We start from the raw sequence: 16513 nt of genomic DNA on the forward strand, positions 1-16513 counted from the left end.
GTGTGAAGCGGGAGCTTTAGCCACCAGGCCACCGGGCCACCATGACCTACCAAATGCTTCGCAATTACTCAAACCCACACTTTTTGCAGATGACACTACATACGTCTTCTCTCACCCGAGCCCAGTCACGCTAGCCAATACTGTAAACACCGAATTACAGAAAATATCTACCTGGATGAGGACTAACAAACTTACACTAAACATTGACAAAACCCACTTCATTCAGTTTGGTAACAGAGCTACAGATGTACCTCTTAACATAACGATAAACAGATCACCTATCACAAAGCTAACAGAGGGAAAATTCTTAGGAATCCACCTTGATAATAGACTCAAATTTCATACACATATACAACAAATTTCTAAGAAAATTTCCAAGACTGTAGGCATACTATCGAAGATACGGTACTATGTTCCACAGTCAGCCCTCCTATCTCACCTATGGAATTTGTGCATGGGGCTCAACAACAATTAACCATCTCAGACCACTAATTACCCAACAAAAGGCTGCAGTTAGAATGATAACAAATTCTCACTACAGGCAGCACACTCCACCAATATTCAAAACACTCAACCTACTCACCATACAAAACATCCATACTTATTATTGCACCTATTACATACATAGAACACTTAACTCTGATATTAACCCTCCCCTCAAACATCTCCTTGCCAACCTCAACAGAACACATGACCATAACACAAGGCACAGATCACTCTTTGATGTTCCTCGTGTCCATCTCACGCTATGCAAAAACTCAATGCACATAAAAGGCCCTAAAATCTGGAATTCATTACCTGTAAATATAAAAGAAACACTACCTGTTTATAAATTCAAGTCTCTTCTCAAAGATCACTTACTCACTCAAAACCAAATAAATACTGAATAACTGAACCTTATAAATTGTATATCCTATATGTTACTCACAATTATATCACACAAATGTTAAACCTAGGACCCAATCTAACTTTGTAATTTTTTTAAATACAATACCTAACAGAATACTCCATTCGACTGAATGTACAGCAATGCATGCAACCATATGACCTGTCTTTGTAATACTCATTTGTGCTTTATAGTTATCTGTTTACAATAATGTTTTATCACTGATTTCATCATTGCTTAGTTAATCTTAAGTTAATTTTAAGCCAGCCCGTAATGTTATGCATATAAGTGGCTTTGGCATGCTGCTCTTACCTGTATTTTTTGTACCTCTGTATGTATGCTTAAATTACTAAATAAATAAATAAATAAATAAATAAATAAAGAGATACACTACATGTTCAACTACATGTAGTGTACGCTACATGTTTTGTATCAGAGATGCACTACGTGTATCTCTGATACACGTAGTGTGTGTGTTCTATTGCAGGTCTGCGGGAAGACTCGGAGAGCTGGGTTGAGATTCATTCTGAGTGTCGTGTATATATAAAATGCACAGTAATAAATGTGGATGTATTTTATGCTCAATAAGTCGAGACTTTTGTATAAGAGGAGTTGTATATTGTCTGGAACCTGATTCGGTAATTATTCTATTAGTTGATTTCTTCTGGGAAACAATGGGTTGCTGAGTGATATACTATAGTAGATCCCAAGCACAAATACCGTATATGAGGTAAGGATTGACTGGAGAGTGGTTCAAGGTGAGTAATGTTGTGCAGGGAACAAACTAGCGCATTTTTATTAGGCTGCCCACAGTTTCGGAAATTTCTTACATGTGTGCTGATTGTGAGTGTTGAATTATAGGTTGCAGTCAATATGCATCCGTAAGATTTTCCCCTCATCTTGCCCTTCTATGTGATAATTATTTATAATTATGCTGAAACGGATTTTTGTTAGCTTTATTCCCAAACATGTAGAAGGCCTTGTCAATATTAAGAGTAAGTTTAGTGGTTACCATTCAGACAGAAATCTTTACGAGTTCCTCGTTCACAGTGTTGTTGAGAATAATGATCTGAATTAGATATGACATATATGTTGTGTCATCTGCAAGCAGGACTAGTTCAAGTTTCTGGGAGGCATCTGATATGTCATTAATGTAGATGAGGAATAATAATGGGCCAAAGAAGCTACACTGAGGTACCTCTATGTTGACAGTTTGTAAATGAGGTAGTATCATTAATAGTCACTTTATGACGTTTATCAGTGAGGTACGACTGTATATAAGTGAGAGCATGACCTTACTTTCTAAAATATTCGAAAAAATAATACACAAACGACTTTACTCTTACCTTATATCCAACAACATACTTAACCCCTGCCAGTTTGGGTTTAGACCAAAAAAAAAGTACGAATGATGCTATTATACAAATGCTTGAACTAATATATACAGCTCTCGATAAAAACGAATATCCTCTGGGGCTCTTTATTGACCTACGAGAAGCGTTTGATACAGTCGAAAAACAATCTCCTGCCCCTAAAACTAAATCATTACGGTATCAGAGGACATTCCCTTCATTACCTAAACTCTTATCTTAACAACAGACACCAGTATGTATATGCAAATGGAGTCAACTCCACTATCCAGCCTGTAGCTGTTGGAGTGTCCCAGGGTAGTGTCCTAGGCCCACTCCTCTTTCTCATCTACATCAATGATCTCCCAAAAGCATCCCAACTCCTTAAACCAGTTCTATTCGCAGATGACACTACTAATGTCTATTCCCATTCAAACCCAGCTATACTTAGAAACACTGTAAAGAACGAGCTGCTAAAAATATATATTTGGATGATGACTGTGGAAAATACTGTATATATTTTCCAGAAATACGGTAATTTATAGGTAAATAGATGCCCTATATTGTATTTTTAAAAGAAGTATGCTATCGAAAATGGGAAACCTGCAGCTGGGGAGGTCAGTCGCCATTTTGGATTAGAAACGTTGGTGTAATGGGAAGAATTTTTCGTGCTCTAGAGGTTAAAATTGGGCTGATACCTCTCAAATAGGAGACGAAATTGTTGTATGTGCATTCCTGCATAACTTGAGATATCAGGCGACTGGACAAGACAGCTCCAGGAACCCCAGCTAAGTCATGTCTATATTATGTTTATAGTTCTGGCCAGTATTATTATCATGAATGTAGACAGGGGGGTTTTCTGAGTATGATACACCTTAATCTCCAGTCAAATTGGTGAGTTTTTTAAGATATTCTCCTTCTGTTATGTAAATGTGTTTATATATAATCATTTTTTAATTTTAATATACAGTCCACAAATTTATATATTTACCAGCATTCCTGGTGATGTATATTTCATTTAATTAATAGGTCCAGAGCAGCTTGTGGATATGACAGTGGTAGGTATCGAAGGGGGACATTTTTGGCGACCTAGGTGTCCCAAATTCCTACTTGTCTAACTGATAAATAATAATTATCAATGTTCATTTACTGTTGTGTATATAATAATACATCCAAGTAAACGCAATTTTCCACAATGACCAACAAACTCACTCTCAACATAGACAAAACATACTTCATGCTGTTTGGAAACAGAGCCTTAAATATACAGCTTAATATATCGATAAATGGTTTCCCTATATCAAGACACACTGAGGGTAAATTTCTAGGTCTTCTCGTTGACTGTAATCTTAAATTTCATTCCCACATCCAACATATATCCAAGAAAATTTCCAAATCAGTAGGTATCCTTTCCAAGATACAATACTATGTGCCACAAACAACACTCCTAACCCTATACCACTCTTTAATATATCCTTACCTCACCTATGTATGTGCACAAACAACACTCCTAACCCTATACCACTCTTTAATATATCCTTACCTCACCTATGGCATTTGTGCCTGAGGATCAACCACAGCCAACCACCTTAAACCTAATAACCCAACAATAAGCTGCTGTGCGGATGATTACCAGTTCCTGTGCTAGACAGCACCCTCCATCACTTTTCAAAAGCCTGAACTTGCTAAATATACAAGACGTTCACTCATATTATTGTGCCTACTACATATACAGAACATTAAATTCCGGTATAAATCCTCCACTTAAACTCCTTGATAGTTACAACAGAACGCACAGTCACAATAGACGGCATAAGGCACTCTTCAACATCACTCGTGTCAGTCTCACACTATACAAAAACGCTATGCACATGAAGGGTCCGAAGATTTGGAACTCTACCGGGACCGGTAAAGGATCCCCTGACTACTTATAAATTTAGGACTTTGCTAAAAAAAATCATCTTATATCTCAATAGTAACCAAATCAACCAAAAGAACTTCTAATTAGTTATATTATGTGACCTCTAGGCTATTAAACATCTGCCAATTCATGAAATATTACTGTCTGAACCATTAATTGTAATATTGTTTTTATGTGCAACTATGAGATTAATATTCTTATAAACCTCCACCTCGACCACCTCGCATTAGTATTAAGTTTAAATAAGATTGTAATCAAGTTAACCACTATCTTGTCTAGTTTTAAATAGTTACTCGTACTAGGATTAGTCTGCCCGAAATTCCTCGCCATGATAGTGACTTTCTTTGTACTTAGCAAACCAAAATTGTAATTACACATTGTAACCTAACAAAGAAGTAAATCTTTATCTTTGATACCATAATGCAATAGTTTCAGCAGCAAAATATTGTGGTTTACAGTGTCAAATGTTTTTCTTAGATCAATAAAGAGGTCCACTAGATATTTATTTTTGTAGGACTGAATAAAGAGTCTAGCATGTAACTGACAGCATCATTAGTACTTCCTCCTGACCTGAAGTCGAGCTGGCACGAGTTAACAATATTCTGTTTAGTGATAAACACATATTCGTTTATATATTATCGTTTCAAAGATTTTTAGACAACAGTGGTTAAGTTAAAGATGGGTCTATAATTGTTGATTTCACAGATGAGTCTCCTCCTTTGTGGACTTGGGTAACACGAACTAACTTCAGTATACGTATTAGGGAAAATAAATATTTCAAGAGATTTATTAAAGAGGGTTGCTATGACTGGAGACAGCACCCGGGCAACTTTCTTATATGAATGGTGTACTTGTTTCTTACATGCACTGTTTGTTTTTTTTAGTGGATTTATTATTGATGTTAGCTCTCAAAAATTATTGGGGACAGGTAAACTGAGTCTAGATAACTGCCAGTGAGGTAATCACTAACCTGAGCAACAGAGTGTGAGGCTTTGCTGGCAAGGTTAGTCCCTAAAGATGAGAAATCACTAAGTGTATCACTAAGTTTATTTACAGTATCAGCAATATAAACAAGAGGTTCATTAGGTCTGGTCAGTACAATTTCTTCGGATTTGGCAACTTTGCGTGAGCCTAGTATTTGAGTTTTTTTTTTTTTTCCCCCGGTGTTGTTGATACTGCCATTTATTTCTTGGAACCTACTGACGATTATATAGTTGTTGAGATTTCTTTATATGCGCAGCAAGTGTTAACGTAAATCTTTTTTGCTAGCTGTTTGAAAATTAAACCCTTTCTGTATTTTTATAGGTATGCTTATTTGTCAATGGCCTTAATTAAGGACGCGGCTGCTTAGCCGAGGGCTATCTAGTCCGTTAACTGAGAACTAAGTGTATGGACTTGTGTACGTTTATCCACGTGTTTTATTCATCAAATATCATACGACAAGAGAAGGTACAAGAGACGAAGGTAACGAGAAGCTCAAGAGACGAGGAGAGGTGGAGGACACCTTGTTGCAGATGACTTAGGACTCTGCGTTCACAGAACTGAGATTACCCTCCCCTTCTTTGACTCAAACCAATTACTTCCCATTCCACAGGTGCTATGTGATTCATAAGGGTTTACCTCTTCCCATGGATACAATAACAGTAATAAACACTACTACTACTACTACTACTACTAATAATAATAATAATAATAATAATAATAATTAAAGTAACTAAAATAATAATCTTGGAGTGCACGGGAAGAGTTCCAGTGATCAGAAAGATCACTGTACTTGAGTGTGAGAATGGATGTCTAAGAAAATTTCATTGAATAGAACAAACAAGGCGTGTATACGGAGAATTGATGGGTAAGGAGGAGCCAGGACCAGGAGCTGAGTCTCGACCCCTGCAACCACAGTTAGGTGAGTACATACAAGAAATATTGCCCTAACACAGGTGGAAGTCTAAGAGAACACCAGATAAGTTTCTACCCGATGTGTCTAATCAGCCGTTGTAGGATGACTGTGTACGTCTGCTCGCTGCAGGTAGCAATAGCCTGGTTGATAAAGTGATTGGAGGGAGGGGAAGGGGAGAATCTGGCCACAGGTCAGGGTTACCGAAACAGAAAAACTCTCAAAACCAATCTCATAATTTGAAGTCAATATAATGTTAATACATTCAACAATTAGCAGAACAAAATGGTTTAAAACCAAAGAGGAGACAAAAGAATAAAATGGCACAATACTGTGACTGGAACAATATACAAATAACCCGAACATAGGAGAATGAATCTTAGAACGACGTTTCGGTCCAACTCAGACCATTATTAACTAGTCAAACAGGAGCAGACGATAGGCAATTTATGACCAGAGGTTTAGTAAGATGGGGTTGGAAAAACGATCCCCTCAAGGAAGGTTCCTTGATGTTGGTGAGGGGCTCTTGATTTAGGGAATTGGATCTGTGCTCCAGTTCCCCGAATTAAGCCTGAATGCCTTCCACATCTCCCCCCCCCCCAGGCGCTGTATAATCCTCCGGGTTTAGCGCTTCCCCCTTGATTATAATAAAAATAATGGAAAAACGATAGGTAAGGATCGAATATGGGAAAAGGGTTGGTAGGGGTGGGGAGACGGGGTAATAAAGGTATGTGGCCTAACCAGTGATGCATTTTAATAAGGTAGTGGGAGGGAGGGAGGGGAGAGGGGGAGGGGAGAGGGAGGGGGGGGGAGGGAGAGGGAGGGAGAGAGGGAGGGAGAGAGGGAGAGGGAGGGGGAGGGAGGGAGAGGGAGAGAGAGGGGGCAGAGAGAGAGAGGGAGAGAGAGGGGGCAGAGAGAGGGAGAGGGAGAGAGAGGGGGCAGAGAGAGAGAGGGGGCAGAGAGAGAGACCCATCCTGGATAGATCTGTCATTTCAGCAGAGCCTTCAACATAGGAGGGATGTGGGTGGCCTTACTGTTATGTACAAGGCCAATATTGTCAAAATACCACACTTGGATCCACTTCGAGGACAGCGTGAAACAAGCTTTTATGCCACAAGACGGGCAGAAAGCAGCAACTTCACTCTGGCTGTACCCTTCTCCAGAACATCACTCCATCTGAGATCATACATACCCAGGATGACTCGAGTATGGAACACATTCGTACAGCATAATGATGTCAACGAGATAACGTCAGTTGATCAAATGAAAATGCTGGCCCACAGATGGCTCCAACTTCATCCTGTTCCCTACTTGTATGTCTCATAACAAAAATGCTTTCAAATGAGCTGATGTAGGTAACAGCTCTTAGCTTGCCAATAAAGTTAGGAATCCTTAACCTGTAAATAGCTGTCAATAAAGCTAGGGATCCTTAACCTTGTCAAACCCTGTGTAAAAAAAAAAAAAAAAAAAAAAAAAAAAAAAAAAAAAAAAAAAAAAAAAAAAAAAAAAAAGAGAGAGAGAGAGAGAGAGAGAGAGAGAGAGAGAGAGAGAGAGAGAGAGAGAGAGAGAGAGAGAGAGAGAGTCTACGCACCTAATTGTGGTTGCAGGGGTCGATACTCAGCTCCTGGCCCCGCCTCTTCACTGACCGCTACTGGGTTCTCTCTCTCCCTGCTCCATGAGTTTCATCATACCTTATCTTAAAGCTATGTATGGTTCCTGCCTCCACTACCTCACTAGCTAGGCTCTTCCACTTCCTGACTCCACTATGACTGAAGAAATACTTCCTAACATATCTTTGACTCATCTGGATCTTCAACTTCCAATTGTGACCCCTTGTTTCTGTGTCCCCTCCCTGGAACATCCTGTCTCTGTCCACCTTGTCTATTCCACGCAGTATTTTGTATGTCGTTATCATGTCTCCCCTGACCCTCCTGTCCTCCAGTGTCGTCAGGCAGATTTCCCTTAACCTTTCTTCGTAGGACATTCCCCTTAGTACTAGTACTAACCTTGTCGCAAACCTTTACACTTTCTCTAATTTCTTGACGTGCTTAATCAAGTGTGGGTTCCAAACAGGTGCTGCATACTCCAGTATGGGCCTGACGTACACAGTGTACAGTGTCTTGAACGATTCCTTACTAAGGTATCGGAACGCTGCTCTCAGGTTTGCCAGGCGCCCATATGCTGCAGCAGTTATCTGGTATGTGTGTGCTTCTGAAGACGTGCTCGGTGTTATACTCACCCCAAGATCTTTCTCCCTGAGCGAGGTTTGCAGTCTTTGGCCACCTAGCCTATATTCCGACTGCGGTCTTCTTTGCCCTTCCCTGATCTTCATGACTTTGCATTTGGCGGGTAGAAACTTATCTGTACTCACCTATTTGTGGTTGCAGGGGTCGAGTCATAGCTCCTGGCCCCGCCTCTTCACTGATTGCTACTAGGTCCTCTCTCTCCCTGCTCCATGAGCTTTATCATACCTCGCCTTAAAACTATGTATGGTTCCCGCCTCCACTACTTCACTTTCTAGGCTATTCCACGGCTTGACTACTCTATGACTGAAGAAATACTTCCTAACATCCCTTTGTTTCATCTGAGTCTTCAACTTCCAATTGTGACCTCTCGTGTCTGTGTCCCATCTCTGGAACATCCCGTCTTTGTCCACCTCGTCTATTCCGCGCAGTATTTTATATGTCGTTATCATGTCTCCCCTGACCCTCCTGGCCTCCAGTGTCGTCAGGCCGATTTCCCTCAACCTTTCTTCGTAGGACAATCCCCGTAGCTCTGGGAGTAGTCTTGTTGCAAACCTTGCACTTTCTCTAATTTCTTGACGTGCTTGACTAGGTGTGGATTCCAAACTGGTGCTGCATACCCCAGTATGGGCCTGACATAAATGGTATACAGAGTCTTGAACGACTCCTTACTGAGGTATCGGAACGCTATCCATAAGTTTGCCAGGCGCCCGTATGCTGCAGCAGTTATCTGATTGATGTGCGCCTCAGGAGATATGCTCGGTGTTATACTCACCCCCAGATCTTTTTCCTTGAGTGAGGTTTGCAGACTTTGGCCATCTAAACTATATTGTGTCTGCGGTCTTCTTTGCCCTTCCCCAATCTTCATGACTTTGCATTTGGCGAGGTTAAACTCAAGGAGCCAGTTGCTGGACCAGGCTTGTAGCCTGTCCAGGTCTCTTTGTAGTCCTGCCTGATCCTCATCCGATTTGATTCTTCTCATTAACTTCACATCGTCTGCAAACAAGGACACTTCTGAGTCTATCCCTTCCGTTTTGTCATTCACATATACCAAGAACAGCACAGGTCCTAGGACTGACCCCTGTGGAACCCCGCTTGTCACAGGCGCCCACTTTGACACCTCGTCACGTACCATGACTCGTTGTTGCCTCCCTGTAAGGTATTCTCTTATCCATTGCAGTGCCTTTCCTGTTATGTGTGCCTGATCCTCTAGCTTTTGCAGTAACCTCTTGTGAGGAACTGTGTCGAAGGCCTTCTTGCAGTCCAAAAAAATGCAGTCGATCCACCCCTCTCTCTCTTGTCTTACTTCTGTCACCTTGTCATAAAACTCTAATAGGTTTGTGACACAGGATTTTCCCTCCCTGAAACCATGCTGGTTGTCAATTATACACTTGTTTCTTTCCAGGTGCTCCACCACTCTCCTCCTGATGATCTTCTCCATGACCTTGCATACTATACACGTTAGTGATACAGGTCTGTAGTTTAGTGACTCATGTCTGTCTCCCTTTTTAAAAATTGGGACTACATTTGCCATCTTCCATACCTCGGGGAGTGGCCCAGTTTCAAATGATGTGTTGAAGATCTTTGTTAATGGTACACACAATGTCTCTGCTCCCTCTTTAAGGACCCACAGAGAGATGTTGACTGGTCCCACCGCCTTTGAGGTGTCAAGTTCGCATAGCAGCTTCTTCACCTCCTCCTTGGTTATATGTACCTCATCCAGCACTTGCTGGTGCACCCCCCTGCTCTGATTTCCTGGAGTCCTACTGGTTTCCACTGTAAATACTTCTTTAAATCTTGTGTTGAGCTCCTGACATACCTCCCAGTCGTTTCTTGTGAATTCCCCATCACCCTTCATCAGTCTGATTACCTGGTCCTTGACTGTTGTTTTCCTCCTGATGTGGCTGTACAACAGCTTCGGGTCAGTCTTGACTTTCGATGCTATGTCATTTTCGTATTGCCGCTGAGCCTCCCTTCTTATCTGTGCATATTCGTTTCTGGCTCTTCGGCTAATCTCTTTATTTTCCTGAGTTCTCTGTCTTCTGTACCTTTTCCATTCTCTAATCAGTCCATCACCCTTAAAGTTTTGAGGTGGTCAGTCCCTCCTAACTGTTGCATATGTGTCTTACCTAACAACCTGTCGGTATTTTATACCATTTTAATGTTCAATCTGTCAGACACTGCAACACAAGGGTATCTTGGTACAGACCTGCAATCAACTTCGACAACTTCCACTAGTGAGAGGGGCTGGATTTGAGAGGGACCTGACTTCTCAACATCTGAGTTCTTACCTCTCCTAGTGGCCTACGTCTCACCTCTTGGCGCTATAAAAAGCTCCATTCTGTCACTTCTCCATATTGTTTCATACTATGGAACAATGCTCTTCTCCAGACTGAGGGATTGACCACCTCAAAACTTTAAGGGTGATGGACTGATTACATCGTCTTCAAGTATCTTCTGCTTCTATCAACTTTTCTGTACTTGACTGAAGAAGCCTACTGTGTAGGCGAAACGTTTCATAATAAAGATACCTAACTGTTGCATATGTGTCTTACCTAACAACCTGTCGGTATTTTATACCATTTTAATGTTCAATCTGTCAGACACTGCAACACAAGGGTATCTTGGTACAGACCTGCAATCAACTTCGACAACTTCCACTAGTGAGAGGGGCTGGATTTGAGAGGGACCTGACTTCTCAACATCTGAGTTCTTACCTCTCCTAGTGGCCTACGTCTCACCTCTTGGCGCTATAAAAAGCTCCATCCTGTCACTTCTTCTCCATATTGTTTCATACTATGGAACAATGCTCTTCTCCAGACTGAGGGACTGACCACCTCAAAACTTTAAGGGTGATGGACTGATTACATCGTCTTCAAGTATCTTCTGCTTCTATCAACTTTTCTGTACTTGACTGAAGAAGCCTACTGTGTAGGCGAAACGTTTCATAATAAAGATACCTAACTGTTGCATATGTGTCTTACCTAACAAGTCTGATGATGTTAGCTACATTCACAACACCAACAGCTGGGGATTGACTAATTTTTTCTTACTTTCAGTATTTACTTAATCACTCTTTTATAACCTTATCACTACACTGCTGTTATAACCAACTAACATATGTATTTGTTAATATTTCAGATCACACCGTTAACCCAATTAACTGTTTGGATATTTTGTGTCAACACTGCAGCCAGCAGCCTGATAAGCTGACTGCTACCCTCCCTCACTCACCATTCATTCAAATTTAAATTGTAAAATTCTTGATCTTATCACATTATTCGCACTCTTGAAAGCTATTACACTCTTGTAGGTATGTTCACTGATTCACTCACGTACGATGACCGCTAATAATATCTTGGGGCAGCCACTAGAACGCTAAATCCTGGGAGCACTATTCAGCGATACTGCTTCACGTGTGTGTGTGTGTGTGTGTGTGTGTGTGTGTGTGTGTGTGTGTGTGTGTGTGTGTGTGTGTGTGTGTGTTACATTATACATGAGATACGTATGATGGGGTATACCAGCACGAAGGTAAGGTGCCAGTATATACACGAGAGGAGCGCTGGGACGGAAGCAAGAGAGGAGACAAAGCGACGCAAATAAGGAATTTAAAGACACAGACAGCCAAAGAACAACAACAACAGGGCTACAAACTATTCCACACTGACAGAATGTTGAGCCATGCCTTCTAAAAGAACATTCAGGGCTACAAACTACTCCACACTGACAGAATGTTGAGCCACGCCTTCTAAAAGAACATTCAGGGCTACAAACTATTCCACACTGATATAATAAACAGGAAAAGGGAGAAGCGGGTAGTATGTCATGGTAAACTTGCCGAGTGTAAAAAGATAAAGGCTGAATGAATAGACACCACAACTAGCGGGGTCCCACAGGGGTCAGTCGTGGGACCAGTGCTGTTCTTGGTATATGTGAACGACATGACGGAAGGGATAGACTCAGAAGTGTCCCTGTTTGTAGATGATGTGAAGTTAATGAGGAGAATTAAATCAGATGCGGACCAGACAGGTCTACAAAGAGACCTGGACAGGCTGGACGCGTGGTCCAGCAACTGGCTCCTAGAATTTAACCCCGCCAAATGCAGTCACGAAGATCGGAGATGGGCAAAGAAAACCGCAGACAGAGTATAGGCTAGGCGGCCAAAGACTGCAAACCTCACTCAAGGAGAAAGATCTAGGGGTGAGTGTAATACCAAGCACGTCGCCAGAAGCCCACATTAACCAGATAACTACTGCGGCATATGGGCGCCTGACAAACCTGAGAATAACGCTCCAGTACCTCAGTAAGGAATCGTTCAAGACTTTATACACTGTGTACGTCAGGCCCATACTGGAGTGCGCAGCACCAGTTGGAAACCCGCACCTGGTCAAACACGTCAAGAAATTAGAGAAAGCGCAAAGGTTTGCAACAAGGCTGGTTCCAGAGCTAAGGGGAATGTCCTACGAAGAGAGGTTAAGGGAAATCGGCCTGACGACACTGGAGGACATGAGGGTCAGGGGAGACATGATAACGACATACAAAATACTGCGTGGAATAGACAAGGTGGACAGAGACAGGATGTTCCAGAGATGGGACACAGAAACAAGGGGTCACAATTGGAAGCTGAAGACTCATACGAGTCAAAGGGATGTTAGGAAGTATTTCTTCAGCCACAGAGTTGTCAGGAAGTGGAATAGTTTGGCAAGCGATGTAGTGGAGGCAGGAACCATACACAGTTTTAAGACGAGGTATGATAAAGCTCATGGAACAGGGAGAGGGAGGACCCAGTAGCGGTCAGTGAAGAGGAGGGGCCAGGAGCCGAGTCTCGACTCCTGCAACCACAATTAGGTGAGTATAGGATAACACAAGCTTGCAACACAGCTAGGGATACCTTTGATGAGTTCCGATAATTTTTCTACTACCAGAGCCCGGCCTTGGGCCAGGCTCGTCGGGGCTTGCCTGGTTAACCAGACTGTTGCTGCTGGTGTCCCGCTGACCCACCTATCCATGACAGTCTGGTTCATCTGGAACCTAGTGAAGATACTTGCCCAGTTTCCACTTGAAAACTTCTACACTTGTCCCAGTAGTGTTTCTAATATCTTCTGATAAGATGGTAAATAGTGTGGGACCACGAATGTTGACACAGTGATCCCTTTTTGTGCCCACTGCGCCCCGGCTTTTTACTGGGTTTATTTTGCACTTCCTCCCATATCTTTCACTCCATTAAGTTGTTATGGCAGTGTGCAGATCTGGGACAAAGCTCTCAATACCTTCCATGTATATACCTCTGATATACATTTGAAGAGTTTCCAGAGTTTATCTACTCTCTGAGCCCGGCCATGGGCCAGGCTCGTCTGGTGCTTGCCTGGTCAACCAGGCTGTTGCTGCTGGAGGGCCGCTGCCCCACATATCCATCACAGCCTGGTTGATCTGGCGCCTGGTGAAGATACTTGACCAGTTTCCTCTTGAAGGCTTCTACACCTGTTCCAGCAGTGTTTCTGATATCTTCTGTTAAGATGTTGAATAGTCTGGGACCCCGGATATTGATACCGTGTTCCCTTATTGTCCCCACCGCCCATATATATATTATCATGTATCTCTCCTCCGCTTCGGTGAATATATATTCAAGATTTTAAGGCGTTCCCAGTAATTTAAATGTTTTATTGTCTCTAGGAGAGCCGGCAACGATCTCTGTATCTGTTCCAGTTCTGATATTTCTCCTGCCCTGAACGGGGCCGTCAACACTAAGCAATACTCCAAATGAGAGAGCACAAACGATTTGAAGTGTCACCATTGGCATTATTTACTTTGCTTTGAAAGTTCTCGTTATCAATCTAGTCATCTTTCTGGCTGTTGTAACCTTGGTCTTGTGATGTTCTTTGAAAGGTTAGTTGACACAATTACTCTCAAGTCTTTCACATGTTCCTTTCGTTCTATCTGACGATCTTCTCGAGTTCTGTATACAGTGTTTTGAGTTTTCTTTCCATACCGTAGCAGCTGGAACTTATCACCAGTGGGAACACAAGCCTACAATACAGCTAAGGAACACAAACCTGCAACACAAGCCTGAAACACAGCTAGGGAACCCAAGCCTGTAACACAGCTAGGAAACACAAACCTGCAACACAACTACAGAATACGAGCCTGCAACACGATTTGGGAACAAGCCTGCAACACAGCTAGAGAACACAAGCCTACAACACCGTAGTCCTGCGCCACAATTATGGAACACCAAAGTCCCTGCAATAACACAATGAAACAAACTTACACAACAGAACGATAATGAGGTTGTCGGGGACGGGGAGTCACTGAACAAGTTTTGGTGGCATTACAAAGGAGTTAAGATCTCAACTTATTAAAACAGCTGAACCAGTTCTTGGAGCGCCTGCAGGGATACTAGTTAGTGAATTACAAACATGTGTAATATCTGGGTATCTTTCTTTGTGATGCCCAGATGTGGATGTTGGACATGTGTCAGTGTTGTATACATATGATATACTAATACTAGTTTGAAGTCATGAAGTTCGCAGGAACTGGCTGACCGGTCTGGTGTTGAATAAGGTTCAATCCTTCTCTGACGCTTCCATTTGCTAGGAAAAAAAAGTGTGTGGTAATCAGAACCCCAACCGTACGTAATACCATCCGCTGCGTTATCAAACAGCCGACAGAAGTGTCTGCACCGAAGCTGTCATGATGCTTCGACGAAACCAACTTTGCCTTGGGGCCTCCCCCCCCCCTCCAAGCAGCAGCCCATGCAGCAAGGGGTTTTATTAAAACTTCGTGAAATCAGTGTTACTGAGCACACTTTTCTAGTCTCCTTCCTTTCGTTTCAAGTGGACACAGCAAGGATTTCCTTGTGTTATTTGAGGGGCACGAAAACACTTCATCTGAGGCCGTTCAGTAGAAGAAAACTTACCCATTTCAGTTGGATCAATCACAGACTTATTAACCAGAGACCACAGCATCCGGCTCCTGGAAGATGGCACTCCGGCAGACAAAAAAAAAAATCCTCAGTAAATAGTGAATCTCCAACTATTAAGGTCACAGGGGTGACACAGGTACTTTCCTTAGCTCTTCCAAATGTTAAATAATTTCAGCCAACTATTGCTGCAGTGAGATCCATTCTAGAAACCTAACCATCACCCTTACTATTAGTGTCGCATTCGGAACACCACAAAGGTACAACGCTACTGTGCTCTGGTGCAAACTAAATGATCTGAAGATGACAGATCGTATAACAAAGTTTTGGAACAATCCGATTTTTTTTTTTTTTTTTTTTACATTGTCGCAAAGTTCCTGACTTAGTCCAAGCAAACTTATTTCATGAGGTATGCACCCTCATACTACCCATACTAAGTTTATACGACAAGCTTTTATGCCGAAATTCATGATAACGTTCTATCCTTGCCTAGATTTGCCCTGATGTAGTTCTTCGTCACGCCAACCTCATCCTCATCAGATATACAATACTGAATATGCGGCAGTGGATCGCCAGACCAATTTGGCCACTATTATCTCATCAGGCGAAGATGTGCTAAACCTGTATGAGTCATACAGTAGCGTACATCAGAGAAATGATGCAATAAATGAAGGGATTAATGATATTAAGAAAATTTTGGTTACATCATCGTGAAATAAGTATATAATGGAACACTGTAGACAGGAATAACTATTGTATCATTACCAGTCTTCCATCCAGGAGAACCAGGAGGAGACCGGGTCATGCTCCACAGAATCATTGCCAAGTAATATACTAGGTATGTAGTAGGTGAGTGTGAAGGCAGTAACATACTCACCAACAATAAGTGTCTGGTCTTGTCCTGGTACAGTCGTTCCACCTCCCCCTCCTGCGCCAGGAGGTCTCGTCGTAACTGTGAGTAACGTAGCTTCTTGTCTGCATATCTGGAAACAACACAGACAGTTCATTAGTCATGTAACTTCAGTAGCGCCAGCAGCGTGTGTTGGGAGAGAGAGCCTCGGTGGCAATCAACTCACCTAGTTGTGAATGTGATAATAGTATGTATACAATACCGATAAGTAAGACACATGTGCAACAGTTAAGTATCTTTACTCCGAAATGTTTCGCATACACAGTAGGCTTCTTCAGTCGAGTACAGAGGAGGCAACAGAAATGTAAAGACGATGTGATCAGTAGATCACCCTTGAAAACTTAGTTTTGAAAGTGGTCAGTCCCTCAGCCTGGAGAAGAGTTCTGTTCCA

At 42.1% G+C, this 16513-nt stretch overlaps 1 protein-coding gene across 1 annotated transcript in view; it reads right to left on the minus strand.

Moving 5' to 3' along the window:
* The window catches only part of Atg14 (autophagy related protein 14), a 231955-nt gene extending 215759 nt beyond the window's left edge, over positions 1–16196 (minus strand). The window contains exon 1 of the mRNA XM_070082299.1: positions 16090–16196. The gene's annotated coding sequence lies outside the window, so the exon portion shown is untranslated. The remainder of the gene's footprint in view (positions 1–16089) is intronic.
* Between the last annotated feature and the right edge of the window lie 317 nt (positions 16197–16513).

Source organism: Cherax quadricarinatus, chromosome 1 (assembly GCF_038502225.1).
Source record: "Cherax quadricarinatus isolate ZL_2023a chromosome 1, ASM3850222v1, whole genome shotgun sequence".
NCBI classification, from domain to species: Eukaryota; Metazoa; Arthropoda; class Malacostraca; order Decapoda; family Parastacidae; genus Cherax; species Cherax quadricarinatus.